The following is a 16,043-nucleotide window of genomic DNA, read 5'->3' on the forward strand; positions in this document are numbered from 1 at the left end:
TTCACAGAATCTGCTCTAAAAGGAATTGCTGCTACTGACCACTTCAGAAGTCCAACCTGGTAAAATTATTCTCTTACCTTTATTCCTGCAGGATTTTGTTGCAGTTGGTATAAAATTGCTGCATAATGTCCTTTCCTTCCTTCTTACAATAATATATCAATAGAAGGGGGGAAGACATTAGGCAAGTAAATGTATTATCTATTCAATGATAAATAGTACATCATGATCAATGGTCCACCATTAACAGTATCTCAAGGGATTTGCAAAGATGCTTTAAGATATTTTTATTCATTCAGTAGCTCATATTCCAATTTGGAAGCATATTTTAGGTATCTGGTGCATAAGCTTTTACCATAAATTGCTTTTTATGTGAAAGATAAACAAGTTCTTTCCCTCCAAGTCACCCTCAGAAAGAACTAAATATAATTGTGATGACCACTTGGAAGTAGCCTTCCAAAGACAGTCATTGCCCTGAGTGCAACTATCAGTCCAATGCAGAATTTAAGCATGAAGATGGTAAGCATATAATTAATAAATTTTGGGAATGGTATTATTTTCATGGGAAAAGCAATATGGTTAGCAATATAGTTTGGCATAACTATAAAAATTTATTTATCTTGATTTATCATGTAAAATGTCCTGGGAAATTTGTAAATCCATAATAGAATGAACTACTTTTCAGATGGAAGGTTTGTTATACATAGTTTCTATACAATTGCCATTAACATTCTTGATGACTAATTACTCCACTAATCAGCAATATGTCTGATCACTGGAAATATGAAAATGTAACTAAAATTAAATATTCCACTGGGTAGATTAAGAATTGTAAGATAGCAGTAAATTTGCGCCTTATGTTTTTTCAAGTCATGTCCATTATCTTTTTGTTCCTTATGTTTTCACATCTTGAACATAAATAACAGTGTATTTTGGGGGAGGTGCATAAGGAAAGGAACTAAGGAGAGATAAAAAAGGGAGAGAGCAATAACTAAAGGGAAGAGAGGAAGAAAAGAATAAAATATATTAATTTAAGAAAAAATCTACACCTCTAGCTTTAATCATACCATTGAAGTTTCAAACTGAATCACAGAAAAGTAATATAAAAACAATAGCTGCAAAAGGTTATAGCTATGAAAAGGAAAATAAGTTTAGACTTGTAAGTCAGGCACATATAGGGCAAAGGATGTATGTTCCAAGAAGACTTCGGTTCTGATTCTGACCTGAACCTTGGATACTTGCCAGTTGTAAAGACTTCCCACTTATTGAACCTCAATTTCCTCATCTATTAAAGAGTAATAATAGCACTTATATTACCCACCTCATAGGGTTGTTATAAAGAAACATTTTTTGTCTGAGTGATCTTCTTTAATAACTCAATGATACATGATTTCCTTCATATTCATGAATAATATTCTTCACCTCCAAAATCCCTTCACACTTAGTCCATTTCTTTCTACCTAGCTAGCAACTAGACAGCTAGACAGACAGACAGATAGATGTAGATGTAAATATAGATGATGTAGATGCAGATATGGATATAGATATGTGTATATGATCCTATGATTCTTAATTAGAAGTTTTAAGAAATTGTTCCAGCAAGAGATATCATTCCTAGGTGATCAACTTTCTGATGGCAAGCACTTATATCTGACAATCTGAAAGTTTTCTCTTGGAGAAATCCAGGAATTCTAAGGGGCAAAGGAGGTAAGGAGGGAGTGAATTGTAGGCATTAGAGGCATCCTGTGCAAAGGCACTAAAACTAGTCAGTAAGACAGTGTTTACTAAACATCTACTAAGTGCTAGCTACTATATTAAGCATTAGGGATATGACTAAAGACAAAAGATGGTACCTGCTCTTTAAGGCTTTAAGAAGAGCTAATAGGCTAAATTTCCTGGAATTTAAAGTGTGTAAAAAAGACTAACATGAAATGAGTCTGGTAAGGTTAGGTGGGAGTAAGAATGTAGAGTTTTAACTGGCAGACTAAAGAGCATATGTTTTATCTGAAAGGCAATGGTGAAATATTGAACATTTTTATGTTTCTTATTTCTTATAGCACAATATTATTCCATTATATTCATTACATTTAGCTAGGTAGCTCAGACAATAGAGCTCTAGATCTAGAGTCAAGAAGATTTGTTCAAAACTGGCCTTAGACACTGTATGACCCTGGGCTAATCACTTCACCTCTGTTTGCCTTAATCCACTATAGAAAGAAATGGCAAATCCACCAATATCTTTGCCAAGAAAACCACATGGACATTATGGTCCATGGGGTCACAGAATCAGACTGGATGATTCAATGACAACAACAGAATATCATTTGTTTAGGCATTTCACAATTAATTAGTCATCTTCTTTGTTTCAATTTCCTTGCAACTAAAAAAGGGGATATATATGTATATATGTACATGTATATGTATGTATGTGTGTACATGCATATATATACATATATACCTACATAAACATATATGTGTATACACAGAGAGAATTGTATATTATACCTTTCTTTTAATTATTTTAATTAATTATTTAATTTTGTTTTGTTCTCCATAGAGTATGTGCCTAGCAATAGGATTTCTAGAACAGAGAGCATAAACATTTTTTCTCTTTCTTTAATAATTACAAATTAATTTTCAGAATTATAAAACTAATTCACAGTTCTACGAACATTCATTTTGGCACCTGTATTTTTCCTGTCCCAAGAGGCCTTTTATTTACAAAGATACATGGGTTTTCCATGGCCAAAGAATTCATACTTGCCAGCTACTAGCTAAGACTGTTCTTAACTCCATTGGCACTCAGAAAATGGACTCAATCTTTGCTATATGCTAGTCTTTTGCAGCTTGATAGAACTTACCAGAACTTACATTCCAAAATAGGCTTTGAGAATCCAGTACAGCCTTGTACTTGTGAAATTCATGGTGTTTTTTGTTTGTTTTTTTTATCTTTTAACAAAAAGTGCATTTATCTCTCTTAAATACTTACATATCTTGCATCCATTCATCTCAGCTATTGAAGATCTTTTTTGGATTCTGATGCAATCTAACAATACTTTAGCTATTGCTCTTTGCTTTATGTTGTCTGTGAATTTGACAAGTGTGGATGAGTGCAACCATTTAAGTCACTAATAAAAATGTTGAGTGGCATGTGGCAAATGACACATTCCTTGCTGTTTCTCCCTTGTTCTCAAAGAGGACTATGATATCAGAAAGTGATGTCATGACCTGCAGTGAATTGGATTCAAGCGAGGGAATGCTGTGCAAAGTCCAGAGCCATCTGGGTCCAGTGGCAATATGTACATAAGGATGACTAGAAGTGGCCCTGGATGTCTTGGGCAATTGGGATTAAGTGACTTGCCTGGGGTCAGTAGTAAGTAGTAAGTGTCTGAGGCCAGATTTGAACTCAGGTTCTCCTGACCTCAGGGACAGTGTTCATTGGACTACAAACTGGCCTAAAGCTCTTTCTTAAAGGCAATATTGACTAATTAATGACTATATGGAGTACGGTAGTCTTCTTGCACCCTAACCAAAAATGTACCAGGGAAATTAAAAAACACTGAGTCACCCTTTTTGAGTAAGGTCAACAGTAATGGCCCACAGTCCCTTTTCCTGCTGTAGGGAGGTTGAATATCACCTATTCTCCTCTTCCCCAGGAATCTTTCTAATTCCAACTGGTATGAACCAGCATCTTTTCACAGATCTACACTCTTCCCTTCCTTCTTCCATTACATGGTACTACTAGACTAAGATAAGAACCCTTTAAAAACTCACTAGATTTTATTGATTTGGGAGAGGATTTCTCATCCCTCTAGGCCCCCTGTGGAATAGACCATTCTAACACAACTTTAACAGAGTGTCCAGTTTCACATAGAGGCCCAGTGGACATGATCTATTTCCATTATTACTCCTGTTTCATTTTGAGTATTTTCCCTTCATAAGGCTCATTTGTTTTATTACTTTGTTGTGAGCTTCATGTTATCTCATACCAGGTTTTTGGTATTTCAAATGTCCTTAAGTCTGTGTTAAGAAAATGGCTTCACAGGGGCAGCTAGGTGGTGCAGTGGATAAAGCACAAGCCCTGGATTCAGGAGAACCTGAGTTCAAATCCAGCCTCAGACACTTGACACTTATTAGATCCTAGGCAAGTCATTTAACAATCATTGACCTGGGGGAATAAATGCTTCAAGGTTGATAAGAATACCCAACTGCTTTCTCATCCATGTATTTGTAGTATCATCTATCTCATATTGCTCTATCTTATTCTAAAGAATGATGCAAGAAGCTAATAAAGTGCAGAAACACTACTTGTTTAGTTATCCACTCAAAAAAGGGGGGAGGGGAGTCAACAAGTTGGCATGATCTCAATGAAATTGTATAACTTGTTAACAATGAACATTTCTCTTTCTAAACTATAATATTCTAGAATTTTTATCTGGGAGGAAGACAATTTTATTTCCCTATAATATACAGACCTTAGTCTCTTTTTTTTTTTAAATCAGGAAAAATGTATATTTCTTCTGTGCTATAATATCCTTTTCTTTTTCTTTATAGTCATTTAAATATCCATATCTAGAATGTACAGTCTTCTCATCCACACTTTCCCATGTAAGCACATAAGTTCCAGTGGAGTCTTTATCCCAACTCTGATTGGCATTGATCTGGTGGCTCCCAAAAGATTTTCTTACTACATTTCCCATCATGGGTCTATGAAATAATTTAATTTTTAAGCATCTACTTGTGTGCTTTCCCCAATAATGAACTAGTCTTAATTAACTTTTAGAAAGGGGCCTCTCCTAAGGTGACATAAGAGAAACAGATAGTATAGATACCCCTAACCGCCCCCCCAAAAAAATGTCTTCAACACTTCTACCAATACATAGAAAATCCATGAAAGAGTGAATTCAAACTTAGAAAGCACGTGTAGCAAAGGGGTAGCTCATAGTTCCTGGAAGTCCTTTCTTGATGTTTTTGAGGTATTCATGAAAGTCCCCATAAGAATAACATAGCTTTTTTTTAAACAATGATTATAGACTCTTGAATTTATTTTCTTAATTGCATCTATTCTGTTCCCAACTCCCAACACAGACATTACCAACACCTACTTTTGTCCTGGGTAAATTGTTAGAATGCTTATGAAAGAATCCAAATCCTCTAACCAAGAACCTATAGATTTAGAGACCTAACTAAGGCCAAGCCATTCCCTTTCCAACTCCAAGTTAATCTTTCTTATGGGCTTGATTGGAACATTCTCCCTTGGCTCAACATTTGTTTAAATTTCTTGGTTTTGGAAATGGATCAATATCCAATAGATTACTCTTAATGTATGCCCAGATTTTCTCAGGCAGTCTATAGACATCTACACATTTCTTATGTAATATCACTGAAGTTTATCCAATGGTTGTCAAGATCTCATCACCTTAGCTTAAAGGCTTTGTTTAAATAATTTATTGATTGAGATGTGCTCTCACCTGCTTATGTTTTCAGTTCATTTTGTTTTGTCACTTACTTTAAGTGGGGTGTATTAATTATTGAATGGATTCTATGATCCCTACCTGTAAACCAAAATATTATCCTTCTTTTGAAGTGCCATGTCTTGCTGATTCAAATGGCATTTTTAAAAATTTGCAAATGTTTTATCATTTCTCATAGGGCAAGGTTATGGGTATACAGATATTGAGTTCTTAAAACCTTTGTACATTAAAAATGTATACATTACCAAATTAAATATTTTTTTTATTTGGAAAGGATTCATCGAATCAAACAAACATGAAAAATGATTAATAGAATCACATCATTAAGCTACACAAGATAATAATAGTCCTTATTATGGGATTAATGCAATGTCCTTGCAGAAATTCAATGACATATGCATTTATCCTAGTACCTCTATCTAGTAAATAGAGCAAATGTAATATAAAGATGGATAAAATAATTATGGTTAGTTATTTTTAATTATTTTAAAATTAATATTAAGACTGAAAATGCTAGAGATAAAGTATGATTATGTAAATTACTTTTGAGATAACACATTCATTTACATTGGAAAAAAATACACCTAAAATGACATGTTGTAAAATATGTGTCTGTAATACAAATTAAATGTAAAAATGGGATATTACTAGGAAATAGCTATGATCCAGTATTGTGAAATCAATGAAGATAAGTAAACTACTGATTAGAGCACCTTACATCATAATTTTTAGAGTATTTCTTATATTTTGAAATTAATTCTATTTAATGTAACAAGTAGCTATTAAGTGGACACTGTGTGTTATGGTTGATACAAAAACAACACTGAAACATTTATTGTCCTTAAGGACCAAACTACTATGACAAACAACATGTACATAGATTTATAAGTGCAAAGTATTTACAAAGTTTCAAAAAAAAAGGCAACAACTCTGTGGGAAAAAATGATGTGAGTGCTCACTTCGGCAGCACATATACTAAAATTGTAATGATACAGAGAAGATTAGCATGGCCCTGTGCAAGGATGAGGATGACATGCAAATTCATGAAAAATGATGTGAAACAGGATTAAAATTTGGGAGGGTGGGATAAGATAAAATGTCCTGTAGGAGGTGCCACTTGGGCTGAAAATTGAAGGGAGCTAGGAATTTCAAAAGGTGGGTATGAGGAGAGAGTACATTCTAGGTATGAGGAAGAGACTGTAAAAGCATAGAAATTGGAGGCTGAATGTTGCATACAGGAAACATTGATCTTAGATGGAATACTGATCTATCCAGAAACACAGGGTGGGGTTAGACTGTGAAGAACTTTAAATATCAAAAAGGGGATTTTGAATTTTATCTTAGGAGCAATCATGAGCCAAAGGTTCTTTCCCCTGCCCCAATTACATGTAAAAACAATTTTAACCTTAAAAACAGTGTTCTCTCCTCCTTGCTCTCTAAAACAGCAAGCAATTTGATATAAATTACATATGTATAATTGTGGAAAACATTTTCATAAAGTCATGTTGTGAAAGAAAATAGACAAAAAAGTAAAAATAGTATGCTTTGAAAGGCATTCAAACACTATCAATTCTTTTTCTGGAGAACGGTTGCATTTTTTCATCATAAGTCATTTAGAATTGTCCGGGATATTTGTATTGCTGAGAAGAGGAGTGGCCATGAAAGAATTCACAGTTCCTCATCAGACAATATTGTTGTTACTGTGTACAATGTTTTCTTGGTCTGCTCACTTTGCTTTTCATCAGTTTGTGTAAGGTTCCCAATTATTTTCTGAAAATGTCTTGCTCATCATTTCTTATAAAATAGTAATATTCCATCACACTCATAAAGCACAACTTGTTCAGCCATTTCCCAATTGATGGTCATCCCCTCAATTTCCAATTCTTTGTCATAACACAAAGAGCTGCTATAAATATTTTGACATACATAGACCCTTTTCCAATATTTTTTTCCTCTTTGTTATATAGCCACAGTGCTATTGCTGGGTCAAAGGGGATTCACATTTTGATAGCCCTCTGGAACCAAAGGTTCTTGAGCTGAAATTGTCAGACTTATGCTTTATAACATGAATTTGGGAGCTGTGTGAAGGATAAATTAGAGAAGGAGAGACTTGACATTCATTACGAGCTGTCATAGTTCAACTGTGAGATGATGAGGGCCCAAATGAGAGGAGTGGTCATGAAAAAAAAAATAAGTGGGTGAATGTGAAAAGTTTAATTGAGGCAGGATGGATAAAATTTAGCATTCAATTGGATTTAGAAGTTGACGGAGAAGACAAAGTTAAAGATTACAGAGTTTGTGAAACTGAGTAACTAGGATATAGGTACTTTTGCAGAAACAGGCAATGTAGGAAGAAAAGTAAAAGTGGGCATTGGTGGAAGGAAGATTAATTTTCCTCCAGAGAAATATTTAGTGTGAGATTCCTATGGAGCATCCAAGCAGAAATGTCCAACACATATTTATTGATATAGGATTGGAATAAAAGAAGGAGTTCAGAATTAGATATCTAGATGTGTAGAAATGGGAACCATCTGTGCAGAGATTTGATAAACCATAGAGTTTCATCTACTCAATGGAAGTGATGAAAATAGGTATTATGCAGGGTGTTTTAGGATAGAAGAAAATGTTTGAAGCAGATGTTGCATTAAGTGAAATGGAAAGTTTTGCAGGGAACAAGAAAAAAAAAGATTTCAATGTAGCATTGAGGGTCCAGTTACGATTAGATGGACATAAATTTGTATTGGTCCATGTCAGTATGATGTTTTGATTTATACAGGGGCACTGAAAGAGTAGGAAAAGAGAAGTCAAATGGTGGAGGTAACCCAAGGTTAGGAAAGGAATGAACAATGGTAGAACAAGAAGATTCAAGAATCAAGCTCAGCATAAAGTTGATTTGGCTTTCCTAAGTGTCAAGATATTTAAAAGAAGAAGTGACAGATTATGATAAAACAAACATTTTTAAAGCACAGGGAGAAAGGGAAGACTAGGATATAGGGTTCAGGTAGATAAATTTCAGAGTTCTGGTTCATGGAGTTTGAATATTTGTGGGTAATGGTAATAGCATCTCTGTCACAAGCCACAAATCGTGAGAGATGAGAAGGTCCAAATAAAACCATCATATAATAAATAAATATAAGAAAATAAATATTTGTCCATCTTTTTAAAGAGAGGTTCCCACTATTTTAAATGCTACATTCTTGTTTCTATGTTTCATGAAACAGAAATTACCTGTGAGGTCCTAAGAATAACTGAAGTTTGCTATTCATCAGCATACTTAACTTGCTTGTCAACATGGAAAATTTATTTTAAAGGCAGTTAATGAAGATGCAAGGTGAAGATGAACATATTAAAATAAAATTGCAGGGGGCAGCTAGGTAGCACAGTGGATAAACACCAGCCCTGGATTCAGGAGAACCTGAGTTGAAATCTGGCCTCAGACACTTGTCACTTACTATCTGTGTGACCCTGGTCCAGTCACTTAACCCTCTTTGCCTGGCAAAACAAAAACAAAACCGAAGACTAAAATTAAAAAATAAAAGAAAATAAAGTAAAATTACAAACATATGGTACTTATAAATGATGTTGCTTGTATTGGACTAAATGGTATCATTCTATTTAAGAAGCTAAAACTGATTCATAAGATTGGTGTTTTTCTCCCAGGAAGGTTGGGGTGTGTTACATGATCAGCCTCTCAATTGGCACTTCTAGCTTTTCTATGCTAAATCCTAATGCCTCTGGCAGTATTGAAATTGGAATTGATAATTTCCAGAGGGAGTTTCATTTTTCTTTCTGCATTACACTGTCACAAGGTGCATATTTCTCTACATGAAGATCTCTAGGGACAACAGTTATAAATGCTTAATGGGGCATATGTCTGTGTATGAAAGAAAAATGGTCTTATTAATGAGAGGAAAAGGAGGTTAGTGGTTGAAATAGGAACCTGGGGAAGTAGCAGGGTAAAATAATTACTTAAAAGGTTTGTAGTTGATTTGACACAGAATTAAAGATCAATGGGACTGGTCCCCAAAGGAATAATAGGGTTCAAATGTTCTGAACTTCTTAGGATACCCTCTTATGATCTAAGATGGCAGCTGTTGATTATTTTCTAATCTTATTGAAAAGCTTCATTGATAGAAATAAATTTTTTATCATATTAGGAAAGTGTACTTAGTATCAAAAACACATACCAACCTTCTACTTATTTATATCCTATCTTTCCCATCTCTAAGGAGTATTGTGAGAAGTAAATAGCAAGAAAATGGTCATTATATTCATGTAATTTCTGATTAGCATCTCAATAAATATGAGAGACTTGTATAATTTAATTAAAATCAACTAACATTTATTAAGTACCTTCTATGTACAAGGCACTGGATTAGACAATGTGAAGACAAATTGATGCAATCCCTCAAGGAGCTTTCAAGCTATAAAATTTTAAGAATAACTCAACTTCCTTCTATTTCTTTTTTTAAATTTTAAAATTAATTAATTTGTTTAGAATTTCCCCCATTACAGGTAAAAAAAAAAACCCAAATTTTTTCACAATGATTTTTTAAGACTTTGTATTCCGATTTTTCTTCCTCCTTCCCTCCTCACCCCTACCAAAAAATCAAGCAATTCAATATAACTTATGCATGTGCAGTCATGCAAAACATCTTCACAATTAGTCAGGTTGTGAAAGAAAGCAGACAAAATAACTTTAGAAAGAGGAACTAACAAATAAAATTATACTTCAATCTTTATTCAGATACTGTCAGTTCTATCTCTTTTGATGGTTTGCATTTTTCATACATCCTTCTTATAGCATCCTGATCATCATTTCTTAATTTCCTTCCATTTCATAGCAAATAACCTTGATAGGTTACATCCTTTACATTTGTATATTAAAAAAAGAAATCATACAAGAAGACTAGATATGTTAAAATTACTAATAGCTGAGGGTGAACGTACAAAAGAGGAAATTGTTACTTAAATTGAAACAATAAGAAATTCTAGTTATTTCAAGAGTGGTACTACAGACTTTTTCTTGTGTCTTAAAATATAGTTGATAATAAGGAAAATTCATGACACTAGAAATTCATTCTTTATTTTTGCCCCTAGAGCTAATTTATATGAATTTTATTTTGTCTCTTGGTCAGTTATTTGGGGAACTCAAGTGGTCTTACATTGTTTGCATTTTCTGGGTTCCTATTTCCTTATTTTTAAAATTAGGAATGCTACTTAATATGTTCTCTAAGACTGTACCCAATTCAAAATTCTATGAGATAAATTTTCTCAGAGAAGGTATGAAAACAAAAGTGGGGACAGATGTGTATCCTAAACTGGAAGGCAAACTTGTAAAGCAATTGAATGTGTTTCATTTACCTTCATTACCCTTTCTTTTGTGTATTTTCCCTTTATTATGATTCCCTAGGTTTGCTCTTGTTACCCAAGTTTTCCCCCATTCTAGTGTTTGTTTTTCTCGATGGTATTTAACTTTCATCCAGTATCTATGATACTATTTATCATTTACTTGAAAGATGTAAAAAGCTCTTCCTCAGCATTTATTTTGGTGAAAACCTTACTACTCCATCATGCTAGCCATTCCATTTTTTAGGTGAAACTAATTGTTAGAAAGTTATATTAAATTAATAGCTCTTCACCCATAATTACACACTGATCCTTATTCTGCAGTTTGGAAGCACATAGCCTAAACCTCATCCAGGATAGGTCATTAAATATCTGAAGACTATTACCAATTTCTGTTGCCAATTATTTGGGTAGTAGTAATGGGATTATATAAAATTGTAGGATGGGTCCAAGCTCATGGGTTTGGACAATAGAAATAAAGAAATGAATGAATAAAAGGAATTAATAAAGACAAACAAAAAATCATATCCATAAAAATTGAATGCAACATATAGAAGAAACTGTTTATGAAACTCTCACATAATTCTTGTTATCCAAGTATCAAACCATGCATCCTGACCCTCAATCTTTGAACCCATGGCCTGCTTTTGACCTCTCCATCAACTTTTCTTTTGATCTTGACTTAGCATTATGCTTTTACAACTCTGTGCAGCCCATTTATTCTTCAGCTACTGACTATGGTCTCTAATCCTTTGATGCTTCTTATCGTCTCTTGAGCAGAATCCCCCAACCTGGGGTAGGAAATATTCTCAATATCACCTACTGTTAAGATGTGTCCTTAGCACTGTTATAGGACAGACCAGAAAGAATAATAGTGTCATGGTCATAGATATTTGCTAATTAAACCAGCTCTGAGTTTTTCATAGTACAGAAAAAGAAAGTAATTTAAAGTCAAAGATTGTTTATGGTATGATAATGGATATTGATTTAAGTACACATGTCTGAGTTTAACTCACTCATGAATTGTGTAAGCATTTTGACTCACATTTCAAATGTGAGATTCCGCAAAATTTGCCTTCTGTGGAACAAGAGTCAGATGAATGTAAATTCATAAGGGGAAATAATGAGTCAAGGTTTTATAAAAGAATGACTGTTTTCAACTAGAATTGAAATTTTTGGTTTATATTGATTTTGCATTTCATTTCTAAATATCACTACAACTGATAATCATTATTTATTTTATTATTTTTCTAAATTTTCTACTGTAAAATAAAGACATCATGAAATGTGTCTATTCAGGAATTAATGGCATCATCTTCAATTCTTTGTCAGGAGTTTACACACTAAGATCATTATTTTTTTCCCTGGGGTCCAAAGGTATAACCTAGTGGATGAATATCTTCCCAAACTGTTAACTCATGAGCCCCCACCAATGTGCTTCCTTTAAACAATTAGCCAGTAAACTAAAGTTTTTTAAGCAAAGGTATTTGCTCAAAAGACATAGCCAGCACAGTAATTAGAAATAATTTTCCCCAACAAGAGCATTCTTTCCCTATACCCAGATTATATGATGTGGAAAGATTGCATTAAAATGTAAAGTATAATGGTAGTGAAATACATATGTAGAGAATACTTGTGGACAAGGAAACTCACAATACCAGAATTGGAGCATCTCAATGTCCTTTCTTTTTTTAGACAGTCTTCATGGAGTTCTCTGAGTTTATTTTCTCATCTTAAATTACCATGTCTCCACTGGACTAGCAGATCATCTGGATTTTCTTCTCCAAGTATAAGGAGTCTCAGCTATAGCAGCAAATATGTTGCCAGACTTTTTTGAGTAAGTCACTCTTGACTGTGCTGGATCCTCACCAGGCTCTGCTACTTCAGGAATAATCAAGTGGCTAACAATGAGCACTGAGTAGCAAATTTTTTCCACCAAAGAGTGTAGCTGCTAGATAGGGCTTGACAGCTCACTGTGTTACTGGACAGATGATGCGAGAGTAATCTGACAGTGGATTATGGTTGCTGGATAGGGTCAGGAAGTCCACTGGGTAGTGGCACCAGTGCCTGCTGGATGGAGCAAGGCAGGCTGCTCAGCCACTGGGCAATGGATGCCAGACAGAACTAGGCAGGATATTCTGTTGCTGGGAAGTTACTGCAATACTTGGTCTGGCAAGTTGCTCAGCAACTGGGTTTCTCAAGGTGTAGTAGCTCTGTTTGTGCCCCCCCCTTGCTTCTGGATAGCAATAACATATTATTTTTCCTCTTTCAGTCATTGACTGGGCTCAGTGGTACCATGGTAATCTTTAGCTAGACTGGTGCACTCCTCATTTAGCTAGGGCAAGAGCCCTTAACTTAACATCAATTGGCAGAAGCTTTGACATAATCTAGAAGGAGATGACTGAAAGTTTGCATCTATCTTCAGCAAATGCTGGCTTATGGTGATGAGTTTTAGCTCAGTCATTTTGACCTCCTTTGGAAATCATATGTAGATGAATGAATGGTTAAGGACAAAGGTGATAAAAAAAAAAGTGTATGCCCTCCAGATAGGTTCCTTTCCTGGCTAGCCACTTCATATGTATTTTGCTCCTAAAGACTTTCCCCTTTACATTTCAATGTCTCTGTCTTTTGATCTTTAAAGATCTCCATAGCTTTTGACAAAGTCTCACTGGGATACTGTTCCCTTGCATAATGTTATGTAAATATTCCCTAAAGAATAATAATTATTATTGATGATAAATGATTTTTTTCAATAAGGTTTGCAAAATATGTTCCATTCATTATCTCATTTGATCACTAAAGGGATATACTTTTTCTGCTTCTTCTGTGATTTTTAGTATACTAAGCACCAGATTTCTTACAAGGAATGTATCAGTAATCCTAGTCCTCTGCCTCAATGTTCCCCTCAGTAAAATTGGTTTCCTTTGGATGTTAATTAAGTCTGCTTTCAAAATTTGATTCGCCAGGCATTAAACATTTTTTAAGTCACATAAAGTAATTCGGCATGGGGCTTAGGAAAGGGAATTAAAAAGTGGAACATGCATTTTTATTGAGTACTGTACAGATTTACTATTTTTATATCAAGGCCTGAAGAAGGATGCTGCCATTGAATTTATGATGTAATAAAATGATCATTTTGGGTCTGCCATGTGATAGGGAACTGATTATTTAGTGAAGGTTTAGGCATTATTGCTTCAGAACCTTGAGAATCTGAATCTAACTGGGATTTTTTTTACTCTCTGCTAGTGTTTAAAAACCCCAGAGAACTAGGACAGTTTAATTAATTTGATTGTATGCAATGATTAAATATCTTTATGTCATGATGTATAATAAACAGGTAAATCAATGTTTGAGAAGAATAAAAGAATTATTACTCAAAAATACAATGACTAGGTGTTAGGTGAAATCATTTTAAAAAGAGAGAGAGAGATTCCAAATCACTAGGAAATTAGTAGGAGTGGTGGAGTTTGCTGGCAAACACTCCAAATGTTTGAGGCAATTGTTTTTTATCCTCCTCCTCCTCCTCTTCCTCATCATTATCATTTTAGCCATTTTAATGTAACTCTGTGTGACAAATCAGATGGACTCCTAGAGTCAGGGCATTGAGGTTTAGGTTCATAGGGTTATTAGATTTAAAGCCATCAAAGGACTTAGAAAATATAATTTTCAAGGAGCTAATTTTTAGATTTAAAAAAAAAACTGAACCGATGGTACTAAGCTACTCATTACAGTTTATTAGGAAGTTATACAGCTGTAATTCAAACACAAGTTGTATTTTTCTCTTACCCCAACCTTCCTGCCACTATGCCAGCTGAGGTCCACTAATCTATCATGGATTATTGATTTAGAGTTGGAAGGGATTTTAGAGACAATCTAGTCCCACTTTCATATTTTACAGACTAGGAAAATGATGCGCAGAGAAGTCAATTGACTTGCCTAAGATCACCCATCTAATAAGTGTCTGAGGCAGGTTTCTTACCCTGGTCGCCCTGACTCCAAGACCTGTGCTCTATCCATTACATGATGTTGCCTTTAAAATGTATGTTCGATGTGTATTTCAAAATGCATTCATTAAGCAATTTGAGGCCAATATCGAATGTGGCAATGGCTATAGGTAGAGATGACACACAAGAAAGAGAGAGGTGAATTTTCTTCTATCAAGGCCCTTTTAATCATGTTGGAGAGAATGGCCCACTGAAGTGGTACACTTAGGTGTACCATTGAGTTATTCTTTGACCACAATTCATGACAACTTTATGCATGGGAAAAAACAAGGAAATAAATGAACAAAACAACAGCCAGCCATTTGGAGTCCTGATTTCAGCATTCCATTGTGACCTCAAACTGTGTCATGTAGTGACCACCTTATTCCTTCTCCCTAGATCTAATTTCCTCACCCATAAAGCAGGTCTAATAACTTGAACTACCTTAATCACTGAAATGTTATGAAGAAAATGTATTAGCCATTTTTGTTAGTGGTTTTCTCAAAGAATATGGACTGAAATTGTGATTTTATTGCTAAAGGGAAAAATGAAGTAAAAAGACTTCCTCCACAAATGGATGCCTTTGCCTTCTCTTCAACTTATAGACTTAGAGAAGTGAATTGCCTTAAGTAACTTACTAAGTTACAAAGCCAGTATAAACCCAGTTCTTCCTGGCTCTCTATCAACTCTATTATTCTGCCTATGACTTTATTATAAAACATCAAATTCTAGAGTGTAGGGAATATGTGAGTTTAACAGTGTTATAAAAAGCAATGTGGTGTAAAGGATAGAGGGCATTACTTAGAGTCAAGAATAAGTGGGTTCACTGATCCAACCATTCTGGAGAGCAATTTGGAATTATTCCCAAAGGGCGATAAAGCTGTGCATACCCTTTGACCCAGCAATTCCACTTTTAGGTCTTTTTCCCAAAAAAATCATGGAAAGGGGAAAGGGACCCACATGTACAAAAATATTTATAGCTGCTCTTTACATGGTAGCAAGGAATTGGAAGTTGAGGGGGTGCCCATCAATTGGGGAATGGCTGGACAAGTTGTGGTATATGATTACAATGGAATACTATTGTGTTGTAAGAAATGATGAGCAGGAGGAGTTCAGAAAAACCTGGAGGGTCTTGCGTGAGCTGATGATGAGTGAGATGAGAAGAACCAGAAGAACATTGTACATAGTATCATCAACATTGAGTGTTGACCTACTGTGATGGACTATATTCTTCTCACCA

The 16,043-nt window shown here is 34.6% G+C and overlaps 1 protein-coding gene and 1 non-coding gene across 2 annotated transcripts in view; both read left to right on the forward strand.

Moving 5' to 3' along the window:
• Positions 1-16,043, forward strand: part of MYO16 (myosin XVI) — a 746,727-nt gene that overhangs the window by 85,673 nt on the left and 645,011 nt on the right. The gene's annotated exons all lie outside the window — the stretch shown is intronic.
• On the forward strand, positions 6,423-6,529 carry LOC122752277. Its single transcript, XR_006356051.1, has one exon. It is a non-coding gene; the product is annotated as a U6 spliceosomal RNA (small nuclear RNA).

This window comes from Dromiciops gliroides, chromosome 3, assembly GCF_019393635.1.
Source record: "Dromiciops gliroides isolate mDroGli1 chromosome 3, mDroGli1.pri, whole genome shotgun sequence".
Lineage (NCBI taxonomy): Eukaryota > Metazoa > Chordata > Mammalia > Microbiotheria > Microbiotheriidae > Dromiciops > Dromiciops gliroides.